We start from the raw sequence: 20,712 nt of genomic DNA on the forward strand, positions 1-20,712 counted from the left end.
CCAAGACTCCTCTGAATTTAGATAATTTGATCTTTTGTTACCTCCTCGGTGCATCAAATCTAAGATGTTGTTATTTTGTGTATCACTTTGAAAGAAAAACACTACCAATTATTTAAGAATGTAAGAAGCATCTCCATTTCAGAGAAATGTGGGGAAATGTGCATCTTGGAGTCAGTGGAATGCAGCTTTATTAATGGAGTAGAACAGAAGTGTTGTTACAGGACCTTTTGGAAAACTGAGGTGGTACAAATCCCTGCCTTCAAACCCATATTCCTGTGATCAAGTCAGAAAGATTTCAGGCAAGTTGCTCAGAGTTATAGGTGTAGATTCATTAGAAAGGACAGAAAAGAGGAAAGGGGATGTTTTCCTGGGAGGGAGTAGGTCCTCTCAGAGAGGAGAGGAATTACACACACGTCCTGCCCTCCAGTTTCATTGGGGGTCCCAGATAAGTTTCCAGAGAGTCCCAACCAGATCCACCTTTTGTCTTTTGACTGAATGACATCAGACTTTCAGGTCCCCACTGTCATGACAACTCTAAGGTCACTTTGGCCTTGGTTGACCTATCATAATTAGAACCTGTTCTTACAGATTTTATGGTTAGGGAGAATTGCTCTTATCAGCCTGAGTTCTGACATTTGGTCTGTAAAAGAGTCACAAATGTCTCCCCCTTCTGGGGTAAATTGTGTTCTTCTTATCAGCCTCTTGGGGTCTGTCTGCATTTCTCTTCTGGATAACAGGTTGTTTGTTGAGGAACATAATGTATCCTGTCCACTTAAGCCAGGCAGGGCTGGAGGTATATCGCTTTTTCAAAAGAATGCCTGTGGCGATCAGATAGAGGGCCCATTCCCTTAGCTTCATGTTTCCACTACTCCAGTTTCTCATTACCGAACAAGATTCCAGTCTCTCAGTGTCAGGATCAAATGGAGGAGGGGAAAGTTTTTCAACCAGGCTGTAGAAACAGGGGAACCTCAGAGAAGAGGGTCCTTGTGCACATGACAGACTCCCCATCTGTAGCAAGGATTTCAGCCTAAGCTCAGTGTTCCCTGGAAGGGTGAGGTGTAGGAAAGAGAGACCACTAGGTCTGGAAAACTGGAGAGTGTGCATGTGTATGAGAGCAGAGGTCAGATGGAAGGCATTTTGCATTGCGTGCCTACTGGCTCAGCCCCTGTAGACTTACACCTGAGTCCTAGGGAAAGGGGGCTGGCAGGAAAACTCACTTCCAAATGACTACTTCCAAATGACACAGCATACACAAAACAGCATCATTTGATTCTGTAGCCTCCAGGGAAAGCCCACCAGAGTATCCTGATTTGGGGCCACAGTGGACTTACCTCCACCTTTCCACTTTTCCACTGTTAGAAATACTGGGATGCCACCAGGAATCAAACACATACTTGTAAGTAGCTCAGCAAGGCAAACTTGACTTCTACAGAAGTGCATGCTACTGAACCTGTCGAGCGCCACACTTGGGCAGGCAATCTGCCTGTTTTTAGCACAGCAGTGCCCCTGGCTGTGATGGAAGTAGCTCAGGGTTACAATCTACATGATTGGCTAATTTTAAAATCAGGAAGGGAAAAGGGGAGGGCTATAGTTGAAATGGGTACGACTGGATCTTACATCCCAATTAAGGCTAAATACTATATTCTGAAAACGGACCCCAGGACTTTCTATTTCTCACACCACCATTATTCTAGGAGAACCAGAACTTGCTGGAAAGATTGGTCTGAACTGGAGTCACAATTTATCCTATCTCACTATGAGAATGCTCCACTATTCCCTGTAATTCATGTGTCTGGGTACATTGGGGACTTGTCCTTACAGGCTTGCAACTGGGACTGGGCAGAGAGCCTCACCATCCTCACCCAGAGTGACCTGGTAGTTCTGACCCAATGCAAATACTGACATCTTAAGGCAGTCAGAGAGTTTCAGACTCCTCCAATTGATTCTGTGGGTTCAGCATTCACCCTGGAAACCTTAACCATAACTACAGCTAAGATAGTCCATTTACCCAAAAGAACATTGTTACAACAGAAATAGAGTGGAGATCAGTATGTGGACCATCAGTCCTATGATCCCCAAACACTCTTTTCCCAACTCTGCACACCACACTCAGTGTGATATTGTGAGATACATATTTGGCTTTTGTCCTGCTGTGGCTCAGACTCTTTCTGGCAATTGAAATAATGTATGAGGCAAGTTGAGAGAATGACATGCTATTTTTGAAGGTGGAAGCAGTCCTTTGAGTCTTTGCAGTAGGCCTTTTTTATGTGCAGGCCCCAACAGCCCCCCCTCCGCCAAAAAAAAAACAAAAGACATGGTGCCAACAGGTTACATAAGTGGGTGCATGCTCATAAACAGATATTTATGACCTTGAGCACAAATGCTGGATTAGGGCGTTTATGACCTTGACTTCATACTAAAACACAGGGGCCTAGAAGTCTCAGTGAGGGAGCCATCTTGGGCCTGCTTCATAGCTTCATTCCTATTTTTGACCTAAAACTCCTAAAATCCTTAGAATCTCTGAAGTAATCATGTCTTTTGCATACAATGAATCAACCATGTCTTGAAGTCTCTAGGTGGCTTAATAAGGAGCTAGTCACAGGAAACACTAAGGCGGGATTAGAAAGTTGGGATTTCCATCCTAGGGCTGAGCCTGTAGGGAATAGAAGAGGAGCTGAACATTAAATTGATCACCAGTGGTCACTGATTTAATTAATTTTGTCTACGTAATGAAACCAAAAGGATAGGATTCTGAGAGGTTCCAGAGTGCTAGCTAATCATGTGGAGGTGTTTGGAGAATAGTACCCAGAGAGGGGGTGGGTGTTCCATGCCCTTTCCCACATGCTTACCTTATACATCTGTATTCTTTGTAATATTCTTTATAATAAATCAGTAAATCTAAGTATAGAGTTTCCCTGAGTTCTATGAACCAGTCTAGCAAAGTAATCAAATCTGTGAAGAGTGTCATGGGAACTTCAAATGATGGAGCAGATCTGGAGGCAGGGACTTGCTACCAGGTTTGAAGTGGATGGTCTTGGGATCAGACACTATCTCAAAGTCAATAGTGTCAGAACTGAGTTGGATTGAATTAAAGGATACCCAGCTGGTGTCTGATGCTGCAGAAATAATTGCTTGCTTGCTGGTGGAGAGAAATTGCCATACCTTTTGTGGTCACAGAATTCTTCTGATTTGATTTTTGTGGTGTGAAAGCAGAAGGAAAACAGGCATTTTGTCCTTCTTAATACACCTCATGTCTCGGGAAACAACAATTGTTCATTACTATTTCTCACATTCTGTGGACTGAATAGGCACAGTGGGTGCTTCTCTCGCAGGATGGTACATGGGTTAAAATCAGATGGTACATGGGTTGGAGTCATCTTATAAGCCTCTTCACTCACAGGCCTGGCCATGGATGCTGGATGACACCCTAGTGTGGAATTCTGGCTAAGACTTCCACCTCTGATGTCTTGGGGTGACCAGAGCTTTGTCATAGCATGGCAGCTGGGTTCCAAGGTTAGGTATGACAAGGCAGACAGAGTTAGGCAGAAACTCTAAATTCTCTTATGAATTGTACTTAGAAGTCCCCCAGTGTCACTAAATTCTGTATGGTTGAAGGAAATCTTCAAGCCCACATTGAAGAGGAAGGGATTTAGACTCCCCCTCCTGCTGAGAGACATACCAAATAATTTTCACATATAATTTTAAATCACCACAAGTTTTACAAAGCTCCATATTCTTACCTGCATAGGGATAGCAAAACAGGCAGCCAGAGAATTCACACACTTTGAGATTTGACCGGCTGATTTCACCAGAGCTGTATTTTCTTTAAGATTCTGCAGAATGGAAGGCTGTTGTTATTCATGACCTCCATCACTTACTACTCCGTATGTGTGGGTACATGCTGTGGTTCATTAACAAGCCAAAAAGGACTAGAATCATTCACTACTTGCTGTATTTTGCGCAGCAAAAGCAAGTAGGAAAATGAGCTGCTGATGTCCCTTGGTCAGGGCAATGGTCAGTGGAACTAAGAACTTTCTAGGAGGGCATCAGGGTTGACATTCTGTGCAACCCATAAAGAATGGCTGGCAATGTCTGTGTGCAGGGTGGGAATCAGATATAAAGGAACATATCTTTACTCATGTCACTTTTGACATTCCCTAACTCCCCAACCCTAAAACCAATTCATGAAGCACAACTTTTTCTGGTGAGAGAAGCTACTTGCTGGACAATGATAACAAGTACCTGTGTCCTGGCTTGTCACTTCCCCTCCTCTGAGTCCTGAGCAGGTTATTTCCTTCTTGCTGTTTACAACAGCTGATTGTGTGTCTGTGTCTGTTTCTACGTTGGTCCGGGTGTTTTGTTTGCCTGTATGTGAATATGTCTGTGTGGGCTTGTGTTTGTCTATGTGTGTGTGTGTGTCTGTATCATACCACTGACAGTAAATTCTGTGAAAAATAAAGAAAGCACCTATTATATTGAGCAAACAACTTTACTTTTCTGCTTCCCATTTTATATGTCTGTAAAAGAGGACTTTAGTGGCTGTTCATGGACTTTGTGTGTGAATTAAATAGGTGACTGGGATTTTGTGAAGCAGCAGAAGCTGCTGTTGCTATTGTGATCAGCACCACATTGCAAGGGGCAGGGGCAGGATCCCCTTTACAGTCTTTCTGTGAAGAGAGCTGCTGGATAAGGGATCCCACTGTGGCAACAGCTGGCACTCCTTGTCCTCTGGGGGATTTGGATCTAGCAAGAACATCCACAGTTGAGCTGCCAGCCTTCTCTCTAGTCCTCAGCTGAATAAACACCTTTCTTGTCTTAATTACCTCTCTGGGGGTTGAACACTCAGGTTTTCAAGCAAAAGGGCCAGAGAATTGAAAAATGAGAGTTTTAATAAAAAAGCAAGCCAGACTTCAAGTGGTCCCTTCTTGTAATAATGAGAGTCCCACACATGCCCTTATCTTGTTAATGACTTCTACCCACATCTTCTTATTCTCACACAATCTTTTTGGGTGATTTTGTTGAAAAACATTTTCTGCAAAAGTAGAACTGAGCAACCACAGGGAGTTGATTGATTCACTGCTTTCTTCTGATTGGGTAGAGGTGACAGGAAAGAAGAAAGGGATGAGCCCAAGAAGCAAGTCTGTCAGGTGCCAGGATTTCCATGAAATGGGGCTGAGGAAAAGGCCCAACAGGGCAGTGAGCGAAGACTAGACCAGGCATGAACCTTGCTGTCAGAATTCCACCTCACTCCTGACTCTTCACTATTAAAACCTACCTAATATGGTTTCCAAAAAGGAACAGGATGCCTTGGTAAAGCCTTTAAACCATCTAATCCAATGTCCTCTGTTAACAAGTACAGAACCGGGTGAGGCACATGGTTTGGAAACCAAACCTCCAGGCCCCCAATGTGCAAACAGACTTGAAAACAATAAATATAGCTAATATTTTTAAAGTGTTTATTTTTCCCAAGCTCTGTACGAAATGTATTAGACCACATGGGTTGTTTTAAGGACTCTACATGATATTCACATGCATTAACCTAATTTTAAAGGGAAAGAAACTTAAGCAAAGAAATCTGAATTAATACTTAGATACTACAAAATAACAGGGCCAGGATGATTCCAGCAGTATATGCCAAAGCCTAAGCTTTATGACAAGAGTCTAATCATGATAACAGTTGCTACTGGTACCCTGTTATGGGACAGACTGTACACCAGGGGTCTATATATTCGTTCTTTTTACATTTTTTTTTTTTTTTTTTTTTTGGTACCTGGGATTGAACCCAGGGGCACTTGACCACTGAGCCAAATTCCAAGTCCTATTTTGTATTTCAACTAGAGACAGGGTCTCACTGAGTTTCTTAGTACCTCGCTTTTGCTGAGGCTGGCTTTGAACTGCAGATTCTCCTGCCTCAGCCTTCAGAGCAGCTGGGATTACAGGTGTGTGCCACTGTGCCTGGGTATAAATTCACATTCATTCTTTACATTAGTCCTTTGACACATATCTCTTACAAATGATGAAACTGAAACTCTAATATGAAATCCAGGACATTTTTCCACTTCCAATGCTGATGAAGCAACGTCCCTGGAATGGTGAGGGCATATTTCTGAGTCTCTTGTTTCCCTTATTTCTTTGTTCTTGGATAGTTGCATAAAAATATCTCTATTATAAAAAGTCACTACTTTGAATCTTTTTTAATCTCTAGGATGAAAGAAAGAAAAGATGAAAATATATTACTACCTGTGTTAATCAACTTTGTTTTGCTGTGACAAAATACCTGAGATAATCAACTTACAAGAAGGAAAGATTTATTTAGGTTCATAGTTTCAGAGAGTTCAGTTCAGACCATAAAATGTAGCAGAGGTTTGTTCACCTCATGGCAGCTGGGAAACAAGGAGAAAAGAGGAGGGGTTAGAATTTCAATATGCCTTTCAACGCTGCCCACCCTATAACCTAACATCTCACTGGGTCTCATCTCCTAAAGTGTCCAGCACCTCACAGTAGTACCACAGACTGATGAGCAAGTCTTTGACACATGAAAATTTGGGGAGTATTTAAGATCCCAACCATACTACCCATCAAGTTTAGCAAGTCATTTAGAGTTGGCTTAGGATGTCAAGGAGAGTAATCATCACTGTTTAGAATATCAGCATGATAAAGTCACCAAGCAACTTAAGAACAAAAATTTCGTGTTGTGTAATAAAGAATTTGTCTAGTCTTTGTGCACAGTTCCGGGAAGATGTCCTTCTATGTCTTTGGAATGATAAGAGTGTCTTTGTTATTCGTGTGGAGCTTCTCAGACCACATAGACCTGAGTTTCTGCTAATGAGGTTACTCAGGTGGGCCTGAGATAGTTTCAGGATGGGGAGTGGCCATGCAGGGAAGACCAACCTTTTCACTAGAGAGCTGGGGCTCTGAGCCAGGGGATGTCAGCCTGATCTCCTGGGAAAGGATGGTAACTGGTGATGACTAACTGATGCTTATGTAATGAAACTGCAGTAAAAGCTCTGGACACCAAGACTTGTGGTGGTGGTGAGCTCTGTTAGTGATGTATTATGAGAAAATGGGAGGGAGCTATGTCTGGAAGGCACAGAAGTTTTGTTTCGATTCTTCCACACTTCACCTTATGCATTCTCTTTTTTCTGCTTCAGATTTGCATTATTTTACTGTAATAAAACTATAATTGTGAGTAGTCTGCTTTCCTGAGTTTGGTGATATTTTGGGGCATATTATTAAAACTTAGGAGGTATTAGGAACCCCGCAATTTTTAGCCCAAAGTGTGGGTATCCCAGATACCCTTTGAGTTTGCAGTTGATATCCAAAGAAGGCAGCAGTTATGGAGAAAATGCATCTGTGAATTCTGGCCTAACTCTGGTCCTTAGTGTCAGAAATGCATTGTCTGTCCTTTCTTACACAGTAAAGATGGGTGGGAGCCTTTCAAATAAAGGGCAAAAACTGAAGGCTCATTTTGCTTGTCTCCTGGAATTATTCTCTCCTCAACAATCACCACCACAACAAGAAGGAGTCTATAAAGAAATACTTTGCAAGTTATGAGAATTCATGTAGATAATGAATAGAAAGAGCCAAATAGATTGCTTAGCATATACTATGCTAATATTTATTATAGTAATAAAATATTCACATAAGAAAACATTGCTTTATTTTCTCCTAAAATTCTGCTTATCAAAGATTTCCATCTAAATTTGGTCACCCTGGACCTCTGAAATAACTAATCAATCAGGGTTGGGAACTGGTACCTATCAGGGAAGATAGGTTGTGATAATCACACGTTCTTCCAAACTTCACTATATGTATAGTAGAGGCATGGCAAGGGTGGGAGCCAGAGGGCAAAGAGCATGAGGCAAGGGTGTTGAGGACATAGCCATAGGGAATATGTGCAACTCCTTCCACCTGTTTGACAGAAGGGAGAGCACAGAATGAGTTGGTGCCTTGAGATGGGACAATCAGCTTTTAGTTCAAATATTTGTAAGTCAAGGACTGACTAGATCCCACTATCTTTAGGTGATTCCCACTAATGAAAGTCTTTCTTTAATAATTTCCAAAACTGCTTTGCAATGAGGAGACTCTATCCTAGCAAATCTCAAGCCTGTACATGGAGGATTCTTTGATGCAACCCAAGGAAGAAATGGAATCAATAACACGTTTTGATCACACATTACATGTCAAATATCTCATCAGCTTTATGCCATTAGGTAAGTACACAGCTCTTCCAGGAAGAAATTAATATTCCCCTTTTAAAGGTGATAAACTTGAGGCTTAGCAAGTCCTCTTATACAACCACAAAGAGAGTAAGTGGGCAGGTATCCTGGCTTTCCTTTGATCTTTTCACAATCCCACAATATTTCTGTAGCATTGGTAGAAGGAGATGGGAGTACCTAAACAAATAATTTGGATTATTTAGTCTATGAGAAGGAGAATAAAATAGGTTTATGTTATGTAGAACATAAAGAGGAGAACATGGATTTAAAGTTCCTTCCTTGTCCCAAACCTTTTGATTTCCTATGGTAGCTCAAAATTGCCAAGATTGTAAAAAATACCAAAAGCTAGAAACTATTAAAAGCTTTAAGCTACTTTTCTAAACTAGTTCACAGCTGAATAATCAGAACATGTTAAGAAGAATTCTGCTTTTGCTTGATCTAGATCTCTGAACTGTTTCAGTAGACATGAGCATCCACTGAGGCCTTCTAGAAATCTTTCTGATGCCCCATCTGCAGGCGGGACTTTTAACTGATAGAACTAGTTAAATCAAGATGTGGATAGTCCAAAGACAATTCTCACTGTGTAGTTAAAATTTTCTGGTGTCTATACTTAACCTAAATGAAGTTAAGTATAAAAGTGAATGTTTAAAGATTTTCATGTCTAATGCTAACTTTCCATTAAACTTTATTTTCCTATCCATGTTTTGGGGATCCTGGCTGATATATTCCATTTTATTTTCCCTCAACTGTTGTCTGTGGTAGATTCAGTTCCAAAATAATTTGGAGTGAGAAAGGAATCCACACCAAGGCTGGAGGAGGGGTCAGAAGTTCACATAAGTGGAGGAGGGGGACTCAACCAAAGAAAGCATAGAGCCTTGGAAGCAAGCAGCACCTAGACATGTAGGGAAGGTAGGATTAGGGAGGAGCAGCTAGGACAACTTCTGCAGGTGGAAGAAGGTAGGGTTTTCATCCGACTGGCCCAGCATCAAACCTGATCTCCTTCACAGATGCTGAGCAACAGTGGTCACATGGTCCCAGCTGCAGCATTTCATCCAGTCAGATACCTTGTTCCCCAACCCTTTCAAGCATTTCTGCATTTGAGGTCTGTCCTACTAGTGTTATAACCATACTTTTTTGTTTATTAAATCATCTGTCAAATCATAGTATGTCTCACAATGCTGGTGTCACTTTCGATAAAGAATCTGTGCCTCAATTCCCTTGGATGTAAAATACAGGAGATGATACTTAATTCAAAGAATTCATAAGAGAAAAACAAGAAAACATATCTGAGATGATACTTATGCCAACAAAGAAAAAGATATATATTAAGTATTCCATATTATAATGATTGGAGTGAGTGTAATTGGTGTGGCAGACTAGAGTGAAGGCCAGTGTTGAGAAGGACAGTTTTTTTAAATTAATTTTACTGTTAACCTAAACTTTTTATTTGTCTCTCAGGAACATAGTCAATTGTCCATGGGGCTGCGGATGTGATCGCCATCCATTATCGATCCATCCACCCACACATCCATTGTCCCTTTATTCAGTGGTTCGTATAATATTTATTGAATTATTTTTTTACTTTTCCCCCACGTTTTACCTCCAAACATACTTCTTCACTTGAATCAATCCTCATGAGTCCATTTCCATTTCCTGATGAGTAAGAACAGCTCCTCCCTGGTCTAACCTTTTTGACTCATACAGATAGTTATTTTATCATGCTCCTTCTTTCATCACCCTCCAGATTGAATGAAGCCTATTTCTTTCACCTTCTCAGAAAGGTCTTCTCTCACAGCCTATTTCTCATTTCAAAAATAAACCCCTGGAGTAAAGGTGAGGAGAAGCAATATCACTGGCACTCGTGGGCAGACCGAAACCTCCTTTGCCTGGCACCTGGTGCTCCCTGCCTTCCTTCCCTGAGCCAAAGGGAAGCTCAGCAGCAGTGCTTACGGGTTAACAGCCTGGCAGAGGAGGCACCCAGGTAACTCACTTAAGAGTGAGGGGAAATGAAAAGAAATTAGAGAGATATCCCCTTTACCCAACTGCCTAGCTTTGAAAACTGTTAAAGACAGAGACCTTCCAAGATGGTAAAATATCCACAGGATGCATTTGACATTTGCCAGGAAGAACTTCCTCTTCTTTTTTCTTTTTTTTCAAAAACCAGCAATTAAACCTTGCCCCTGGAACATTTTCTTGTATTTTGACTTTGAAAGTATTCGGTATTCTCTGCTCCACACCTGCAAGGGTGGTATGCAAAAGTAAAAAGGGGGAGCTCTCAAACTGGTTACGTCTACTGCAGCACAAAAAACCCATTTGCAACCTCCTTGGGTATTATGACATGTGACAAAGGGCATTAGGGTCGGGGAGACTTGGAAGGGCCTGGGCAAGGCTTTTCCAGCCTGCAGCTCCTTGGCACATGGCTCTGTGGGGTGATGATATGCTTCCTACTCAAGTAAGTCAAGAGATACTTGAGTGAGCACAATTTCATAGCACTTTAACTCAGAATTTTCCAGAGCTGTTACTATGCTGATGTTCATTTTAATTCTCTAGGAAGAAAATATCATTAAACATATGTATGTTGCTGTGAAGGTAATTTTCAGATGAGATTAGAATTTAAATCAATAATTTTACCTAAAGTACATTGTCCTCCATGATGTGGGTGGACCTCATCCTACCAATTAAAAGTCTTTGCTAAAAATACTGAGATTCAAATAAGTCTATGAAATATTTTAAGACCGAAGCATGCCTGAGAATGAAGGAAGCCGGTTAGAAAACTGCCTTTAGACTCAAGCTGTGCCATCACTTCCTCCCTGCTCTGGTACTGAATTTCTTTTATGTGGATTAATAACACTTCGTTATATAGAAACATCACATTTCATTTATGGACGCATCAAGTAGTGAACACTTTGGTTGTTTTTTCTACCATCAGATACTATGAATGATGCTTCTGTGAAACTTTGTGTATAAACTTTTGTTTGAAACCTGTTTTCAATTTTGAGGTATATACTTAGAAGTAAGATTATTGTGTCATATTGTAATTTATATATAACATATTAACAAATTGCCAAATATTTTTTCCATGGCAACTGCACAATTTCACATTTACACTAACAGTATGTTGATTCAAATTTTTTTCATTTTTGTCAACTTTACCTTTCTTTTTCTTTTCTTCCTTCCTTCTCTCTCCCTTCTTCTTTTCTCCTTTCTTCCCTCCTTCCTTCTCCTTCCTTTCTTCCTTCCTTTCTCTCTCCCTCCCTTCTTTTATTTTGTTAGAGCTAGCCTAGTGGTTGTGAATTATTTAATTGTAGTTTTGATTTGCAATTCCTTAATGGTTAATGATATTGAATTTCTTTTCATGTGCTTGTTAGCTGTTTGTATATCTTTGTTGAAAATATGTGTATTTAAAATATCTATTTTTGGTAAGACTTTAGGAGAGAAAGAACATTTTATATCCTTAGGAAATTTAAGGTAGCGGGAAGCTGTCTACACTGGGGACCTCTGTAGATTTATTCTAGCTCTCTGTAACCCCTCCTTTTTTCCCATATCTGTGAAAATGGGGTGTTACTGCAGAAGCTATTTTAAATCCGCATCCTCTAAGTTGAAAGGAATTTACATTCTTTATGTTAGTTAATATCATTACCCTCAATGATATTGTTTTTATGATTCCCAGTTACAATAGAAAAAATTTATTAGAGAATTTGAAAAAAAAAAAAAACAAAAGAAGAAAACATTGTCTCCTTCCTTCCTAGGAAAGCAGTGCTCTTAGGAGAAATTTTCAAAACAGTTTTATGAAGATGTAAGTTATATATCATACAACCCATTCTTTCAAGCATACTATTTAATGGTTTTATAATTTTCACAGAGTTGGACAAACATGACCTCCATCTATTACAGAACAATTTTTCACTCTAAAAATCATCATCTTGCACACTGGCCTTGATGCCTCCTTTGCCCCCAAACTCCTAAGTCCTAGGCAACTACTTTGTATATAGATTTAACTATTCTGGACATTTTGCAGAAGTGGATCATGTAACATGTGGTATTTGTGACTGGCTTCTTTGCTTTTGAAAATTGTTTTCAAGTTTCATTCATTTTGTAGCATGTATTAATAAGAATGTATTCTAGTTTTAAACTGCCAAATAATATACAATTGTATGGTTGTAGCCCATTGAATTTATTCATTCATAAATTGGTAGACAGTTGAGTTTCTTCCAACTTTTGGATAACATGACAAGATTTGTGTAGGTATATGTTTTCATTTCTCTTGAATACATACCTAGGATGGAATTTCTGGGTCATACCATAAATCTATATTTAACACTTAATAACCATTTTACCATTTCATAATTCCAACAGCAATGTATGAGGGTTCAACTGCTTCAGATCCTTTCCAACACACTACATTATAGTCTTCTTTATTTTGACCATCTTAGAGGAAGCAAAATGGTAGCTCATTGGAGTTTCGATTTATATTTCCCTAATGGTTAATGACATTCATCATCATTTCATGTTCCTACTGGCCATTTATATATCTTCTTCAGAGAAGTGTTGAATCATATGCTTTCCCATTTTTATTTGGGTTGTTTTGTTATTGAGTTTTACACTTTATTTAGTATGGGTAAATGATTTTAATAACATTTGATTTTCAAGTATGACTCTGTAAAATTGTTTTTAATTCTTTTACTTTCTTGAATATTTATAGCACAAAAATCTTTTATTTTTGAAATATACATATGTGTATATAAGTATGTATAGATTCCTTTTTTTTGTTTGTGATTTTATTTTCTATGATGTTTTTGACCAACTCATGGTTATTTGTGTATATTTCTATGGTTTTGTGTATAGTTTTATAATTTAACTTGTACAATTACATAAAAATTCAACTGACCATAAATGTAAGGATCTATTTGTGAATTTTTGATAATGTTCCATTGTTCTGTGTGTTTATCCTTATTTCAACAGAGCACAATCTTGATTATGATAACTTTGCAGTAAGTGTGAGATTGGAAAGCATGAGTTCTCCAATATTTTTCTTAGTAATATTTTTATTGTGGTAAAATACACATAAATAAAATTTAGAATTTTGATCCCTTTTAAGGGTGTAATTTAATAACATGAAGTGCAACCACAGTGTTGCATAACCATCATAGCAATACATTTTCAGAACTTTTATATCATCCCAAACAGAAACACAGTGCCCAGTAAACAATAACTCTTTCCTCTCCCTCATCCCCAAAACATGGTAACCTGTATTCTACTGTCTTTATGTATTTCACCACTCAAGGTATCATATGATCATAGAACCATAGGACCTGTGTTTGGACTGGGTGCACTTTCTATGATCAGGGAGGCTTGCTTTACCAAGGGATTAGTCCAACAGATTAGATAAAGATCTTATCAGGTCTTTTCTGAGAAAAATGTATTATTTGGGATGGGTCCATTGCATTCCAAATCTCCCCATTTACATGACTGAGTTTGAAGGTCCTAACTTCCCACCTTCTCCTCTAAATCTAGATGATCTATTATGTCTCCAACCGCATTTTCTTTCTGTTGGCATGGTTGGTTTGTTTATAGTACTGAAGAACTCTGCTGTGCCATGTCCATAACTTCTTTTGCCGGTTTCCAAATTCTCCAGGCAGAATTAGTGAGCATCCTCTTCACGTAGTACTCAGAAAGGTTAGAATAGATGCACAGAGAAATTTGCAAATAAGGGCTCTAGGAACTAGGCTACCTTTGCTTAAGATCCACACCATCACTACCTGGGGGAGGATGTGAGGCCAATGTGAATACAATTCCCATAAAACTGTCCTCCAGTTTTGAACATGCCTTTGTCTTGATTGGGTATTTTCTTGATTGCTATAAATCTGATTATTTTTCAGAGCTCCCAGGAAGTCAGTTCAGACAGTTTTTAACATTTTTAAAAATACTTTTCTTTGTTTCTATGCAGGGACAAGAACAAGAACAATTTCATTTTTGAATTGCTTCTCATTAATGTATGGAAGTACAACTGATTTTTGCATTAATGATTGAATTATCTAAACTCATTTATCATTTTCTTCCTGAATTAACTTATTAATTTTAGTAATGATTCTGTACATTATGTAGGATTTTATATATATAAGAAATCTTGCTGAATTCATTCATTATTTCTAATTTTTGTGGGTGTGCATGAATTTTTTTGCTTTTTTCTGTGTACAAGATCATGTCATATACAAGTAGAGAGAGCTTTACTTCTCAAAACTGAATGCATTTTATATCTTTTCTTAGGTAGTTTCCCTGGCTAAAACTTATAGTAAAACGTTAAGTAGAAGTGGCAAGAGCAGACATCCTTGTCAGATTCTTGACCTTAGGGAAAAATCATTGTCTTTCCCCATTAGGTGTAATGGTAGCTCTGGTCTTTCCTCAATCTCTTTATTGGATTGACAAAATTCATTTCTTTCTCTAGTTTCTTGAGGCTTCTATCAAGAATTTCTGCTGGATTTTTTAAGGTGCATTTTCTATCACTATTAATATGCTCACATGATTTTTGTTCTTTATTTTATTCTATGGTGAATTACATTAATTGAATTTTAGACTCTAAACAAACTGCCTTCCTGGGATAATTCCCACTTGGCATTGGTATGATCCTTTCTACATGTTACTGTCATTGTGTTGTTTGTCTTATACTGAGGACATCTGTATAAGATGTCCATCATACAAACATTGGTTCACAGTTTCCTTTTGCGGTATCTTCCTCTGGTTTTAATATCAGGACATTATAGGCCTTATAGAATCAAGTGGGGAGTGTTCCACCTTCTTCCATGTTTTGGAAGATGCTGTGAAGAATTAGTGTCAAGTTTTCTTTAAATAACTGGTACAAATCACCGGCAAAGCTATCTTTGACTGAGACTTCCTTTACACAAACTTTTAAAATATCATTGCTAATTTAATAAATTTCCTTATTTAGGTTTATTTGGATTTTCTGTTTCTTTTTGAGTGTCTTTTGGTCATTTGTATCCATATTGATACTGTTAAGTATATTATATATCTATGCTTCAGGCATAATGATAATTGCTTTAAAATTCAATTAAGAGAAGGGAGAAATAAATTATACTCATTATTTCTCTCTCTCTATGTGTATATATATATATTTATACACACACACACATATATGTATATGAACTAGAATTAATATATATATGAATTAGAATTACTTTCTGTTACTTTCTGGTTACTTGTTTCTATTCTGAAGATCTTCCTTTAGATGTAAGGCACATCTACAAGAAATTTATTCTCTCAGATTTGTTTATTTGAATGTATTTATTTAACATTCATTTTCACAGATAATGTTGATGAAATAAGATTCTTGTTTAACAGTTTTTTTTTTTTCCTTTAGCATTTTGAATGTCATTCCACTGCCTTATCCTGAGGAGAAATTGGATGTTTATCCTGTTGAATCTCCCTTATACTTGGCAAACCACTTTTCTCTTGCTACTTTCAAGAATTTCTTTTATCATTGTCTTTCAAAATTTTTACTATGATTGTGGCTTTCCATGGTGTTCTTTTTCCTACAGAACAGACCACAGGTCACCTCTAACACAGAGTCCTCACATGCCACACTCTGTCTTTGCTCCTCTATTTCAAAATCCATGTGAACCCATGGACCCTCTGGGATGGGTGTCAAACTGCATGCTGTGAATAGCAGAGGAATATTCTGCATTGTGCAGTTGACTCGGTACATGACACATTTATCACAGTTTTCTTAGGGCTCTATTTACACCTGGTTTTCTAAGTATCCTACTGCAATATTTCAGCTAAGCGAGATTAACTAAGAAAAATCATACACAATGGAGGCTAAGAGGGAGCCCTGTGACTGGTGGAGACTGTGCTGCAGTCTCTTAGGACATAGATATTCATCATCTACCAAGGTTTTAATTAGTGATTCTTAGGAACCTTGGGATTCATCAGTCAAAGGGAGATAGAGACCTAAAACATGACTCTTCTAAAAAGACTCAGTCTATTTGGGAAAATGAAATCTAAATGAAAGAAAAAGTAAATAAATAGTTAATGATTAATGATCTTGATTTAAAAATGACTATAGATAATAAGTGTCTTGCATATTTCAAAAAGTTAAGAGTTTGAATATTTTTACCATAAATAATTTTTTAAATGATGAGATAGAAAACCTGATTTAAATATTATACAGTGTATATATGTATCAAAACACCACATGAGGGGGTGGGGGCAAGGAAAGATAATAGAATGAGACAAACATCATGTACATGTATGATTACACAAACAGTGTGACACTACTTCATGTACAACCAGAGAAACAGAAGTTGTAATAACCCATTTGTGTACAATAAATCTATAATTAAAAAATAAAATAAAAAAACCCATGGTAATCCTTAATATGCATAATTTTGTGTATTATATATCAGTTAAAATCTTTAAATACAAAATCTTGCTTTTTTTCCTTTTTTTTCCCTTTCTACATCCCCAGCTCTTCTTATTTTTAATTGAGACAGGGTCCTGTTAAGTTGCTTAGGGCCTCCCTAAGTTGCTGATGGTGATTTCGAACTTGCAATCCTCCTGTACCCCCTCCTCAGTTGCTGGGATGACAGGTGTGTGCCACCATGCCTGACAGTTTCTTGTTTTACCATATATCATTTTTAGTCCTTTACCTATTAAAATCAACACTTTGATTTAAAATCCAACAGTTTTTGTAATTTAGTTTTTTTTTTTTTTTTCAATTAAAAATGTTAGGTCTTTAAAATACTAAGCATTGGGCATTAATCAGATTCTCTTGTTTGCATAACTGGAAAATGCCTAGATCTCCTCTTATCAGGCTATTAAATACTTCCTTTTCTAGGAGACATACATGTCACCAACATTTTTTAGATCTTCTTAATATCAAGAACTGATAGAAATATACTATTCTTTCCTTCACGATTTAACTCAGATTTCTGAGTTTCCTGAACAAAATACAAATGGCCTGATCTTAACAATATGAATGTATTTTTCTCACAAAAGTCTTGGATTTCAACAACAGACTGTGAATACTGATGTGGATCAGCAGTGAGCGAGCTTAGCATCGCCCCTGAGTCAAGTTTGCAGAGAGTGCAAACCAGAGCCTTTTCCTCCTTATTTTCTCACTGTGTGTCACCCTAAAACTTTCCTTTTTCTGTCCAAGAAGAATGAGCTCCACACTGATGTGATTGAAGTCCTCCTAAAGGGGTCCTCTGAGGCTCTTCAAAATAATTGTGTGTCCATTCAGAGTGAGACTGATATATTATGGGATGTTTCCTAGGACTTTTTTCATTTTCACAGTATATTCAGCAAAGAGCTGAATGTTATTTGGATTTTGAAGTTTCTTTCCATTCCATCTCATCAAATGAAATTCCTATGATTATACGTTTTCCTCTTCTTTGGATTTATTTTCTCTGGTATTAGGAAAAAGAGCTACAGAGAGAGGAAGTCAACTCTTAAGTGATTTTTTTGCTGATATTGGTGCAAACCACTTTGGTCCTTTTGGAATAGTCAGTTCTGTGCAATGTTGATCATTCACCATATAGCTCCTGTGTGGAACTCCTGGAGGACAATGTTATATTATATATTCCCTCCCCCGTCTCTGTTGCTGAAGCACTATTGCATCCTTAGGAGAGTTCATGGGAAGTACCAAGTTCCAATCCAGATTATAAGGCTTAGTATCTCGTTCTCTATTGTGGCTTCCGATTATCAAATGCAAGGAAAGGAACCACCCAACACCCTTACATAGATGTGCATGTGGCGGATGGTTTACTTCATGTTATAATAACTGTAGAATCTCAGAAAGAAGAGAATGCACAGCAAGTTTTGGTGTTTGTTTTAAATTTCTTAAAGTAGGTGAGGAGACTGTAGAAGTTAGAAACCTTTTCATAATCCTAGAACAACATGATAAGAATCCTTATCAACGTTTCGGACACGTTAGATTTGTGAATTGTTAGCAAGTGCTGAATGTGCACACAACAATAGTTGTGATGTCACTTTTACAGTATGACATGTGAGTCATTCTCCCACTGGCTTACAATACATTTGATGAGTTAATAAATAATAAATGCAATCTTAAATATTTTGTTTCTGAGGAAAACACTTCTAGAGTATTATAGAGAAGAACAGCAAAAAATTACTTTTTTAAAAAAACGGTGAAAGTGCCAGCAACATTTTTCAAAAATGCAACTTCTTCAGAACTCTGGAAATTTACTCAAGGCTTCCAACAACTCAGGGGAAATGACTGACTGTCAAAACTAACAGAAATTTGTTGCATTTTAACTAATGATTATCTCATTCTCTTTAGTTCTGCAGTAGTTTTGAAAACAGACTCACAATAAGAGTAGCTGTGGAAATTAATGACCTGGAAGTCCCAGGATTAAACAGATTTGGAACTCCTCCAAATCCCACATTTGCACAAAATTTTCATTATTTAAAAGATCTGAAAGTTCCCTGGAAAAGCTTTTATCTTTATTTGACCTGACCCAAGGCACACTCATGGTAAACAACCTTTTTCCGAGGACATCTATCAAAACAATCAGTGGCAATTGTTTAATTCTGCATCTTCCTGAGGTAGTGATAACTGTTGAGACTAACAGAAAGCTCATCAAAAACCTTAAAAGGAAAAGCTGAGGAGGGAAACATCCATAAAGGATGTTGGAAAGCTCTGACGGATTCTCAGGAATCTAAAAGGTCTTACTCATTAGTAGGCCTGTGACCATGCCCAGTAAGGACATCTTTCCCTCAGGTGTACCTTGAGACTCATATAAGGCAGAAGTGAAAGCTACGGAAGAGCTGAAAACTGCCTAAGTGTTAAAGGTGTTCTCTAACCTGCACATAGTGTCTCTTGCAGGGAGAAATATTGGATCAAGGAATTTAAGAAAATATATTTGTCAGACCACTAAGACTTCAGTGGCTACATATATCAAATATTATGAACTTTACAAAATTAGTTTAGGAAAGTCACTAAGCAACAATTTTGGACTACCAAAAGGACAGACATAGACACATAATCAATGGAATATCATTGAGAGGATTTAAATCAACCCTTGCATAGATATTCAGTTGATTTTCAACAGAGGTACAAAATAATTAAATGGAGAAAATATTGCTTTCAAAAACTTCTGTTCAGACAACTGGATATCCACATACAAGAGAATGAATTCCAATCCTTTTTGACCATATAATGTACCTTTGTTTCATCTACACAGTTTCTTGTCCTTCTTATTGTTCTAGACCAAACCTGATATACCATGTTATTACATCCATTATATTTCAGTATCTCTAAAATAAAATAATTTTTTAAAACATAGCCATTATAACACTATTATACTTGAAAAAATAATGAATGCTTTGAATCATCAAATATATGATCAGTGTTCAAAATTTTCCTATTTTCTCAAATATTCTTTACAATACAATCATTCGAATCAGGATCCATATTTTACATTTTATCTGTTTGTCTATAGGTTCCTTTCCTTAATTCTTCCTTTTTCCCATCGCAATTCACTTACTGAAGAGACAAGACCACTAGTCCTTTTAGTTTTTCACTATTTTAGTCTCTCTAATGATATTCCAGATCCAAACTATAGCACACAGGCAGTCTAACTCATGTTGTAAATAATTTTTTTAAGCTGACTTTCCTAATGTCATGAGAAACCACTGATAAACCCATCTCTTACAAAACTCTGGAAGCAGGTGGCATTATAACAAGGCCTGTTGATGAAACTCAAGACTGCTGAACACTTGGTGGCTCCTTACCACACTTACCAGAGCCTTCAAGGAGACACAATGGAATTTTGAAGAAACATCTGTGAAGAAGCTACATTTTCAGTAGTTGGCTTATGACTTCAAGGCATTATGTAGCAGTTCTGTGAAGAACCCTCTGCTAGAAAGATCAGCAGTGTAGAGGGAAGGGAAGAAGGGGAGGGAAATAGGAAGTACTAAGGATTGAATTAGAGCAAATTATATTCCATGCTTTTATAATTATGTCAAAATGAATCCTAATGTCATGTCTAATTAAAAGAACCAATGAAAAGGAAAAAAAAATGAAAACAAAGAAACAAACAAAAACCTCTGCTGGACTGTCATTGTGCTATAAACCAGTAAATGAGGAAAAGAGTTCTGGTTCCCATGTGAGCCTATGGCTTCAGATGTCCACAAGACTGCCACCACTGACTGAGAGAGAAGGCAGAACACAGAGCCTCAGAATGAAGAACAGGAGTCTTGAGAATGAAAAGTATATTTACAGAACACTTCTTGGACTATAGATGGAGTAGAATGGACACATCATGTTTTAAGGAACTGATTCCTGAAGAAATTCTGAAACTGACCTGAGTCTCCAAACCTCCAACATTCATCTCAAGGAAACAGTCTAGGAACTGTGACATTCCCCCAAAGAGCTTCGTCTCCAATGTCCATTTCAGATTAGGCCTTGTGGTATAAGACTCAAAGAAAAACTTCTCAGGGGACAAAGTCCTAAGCC

This window comes from Sciurus carolinensis, chromosome 3, assembly GCF_902686445.1.
Source record: "Sciurus carolinensis chromosome 3, mSciCar1.2, whole genome shotgun sequence".
NCBI lineage: Eukaryota > Metazoa > Chordata > Mammalia > Rodentia > Sciuridae > Sciurus > Sciurus carolinensis.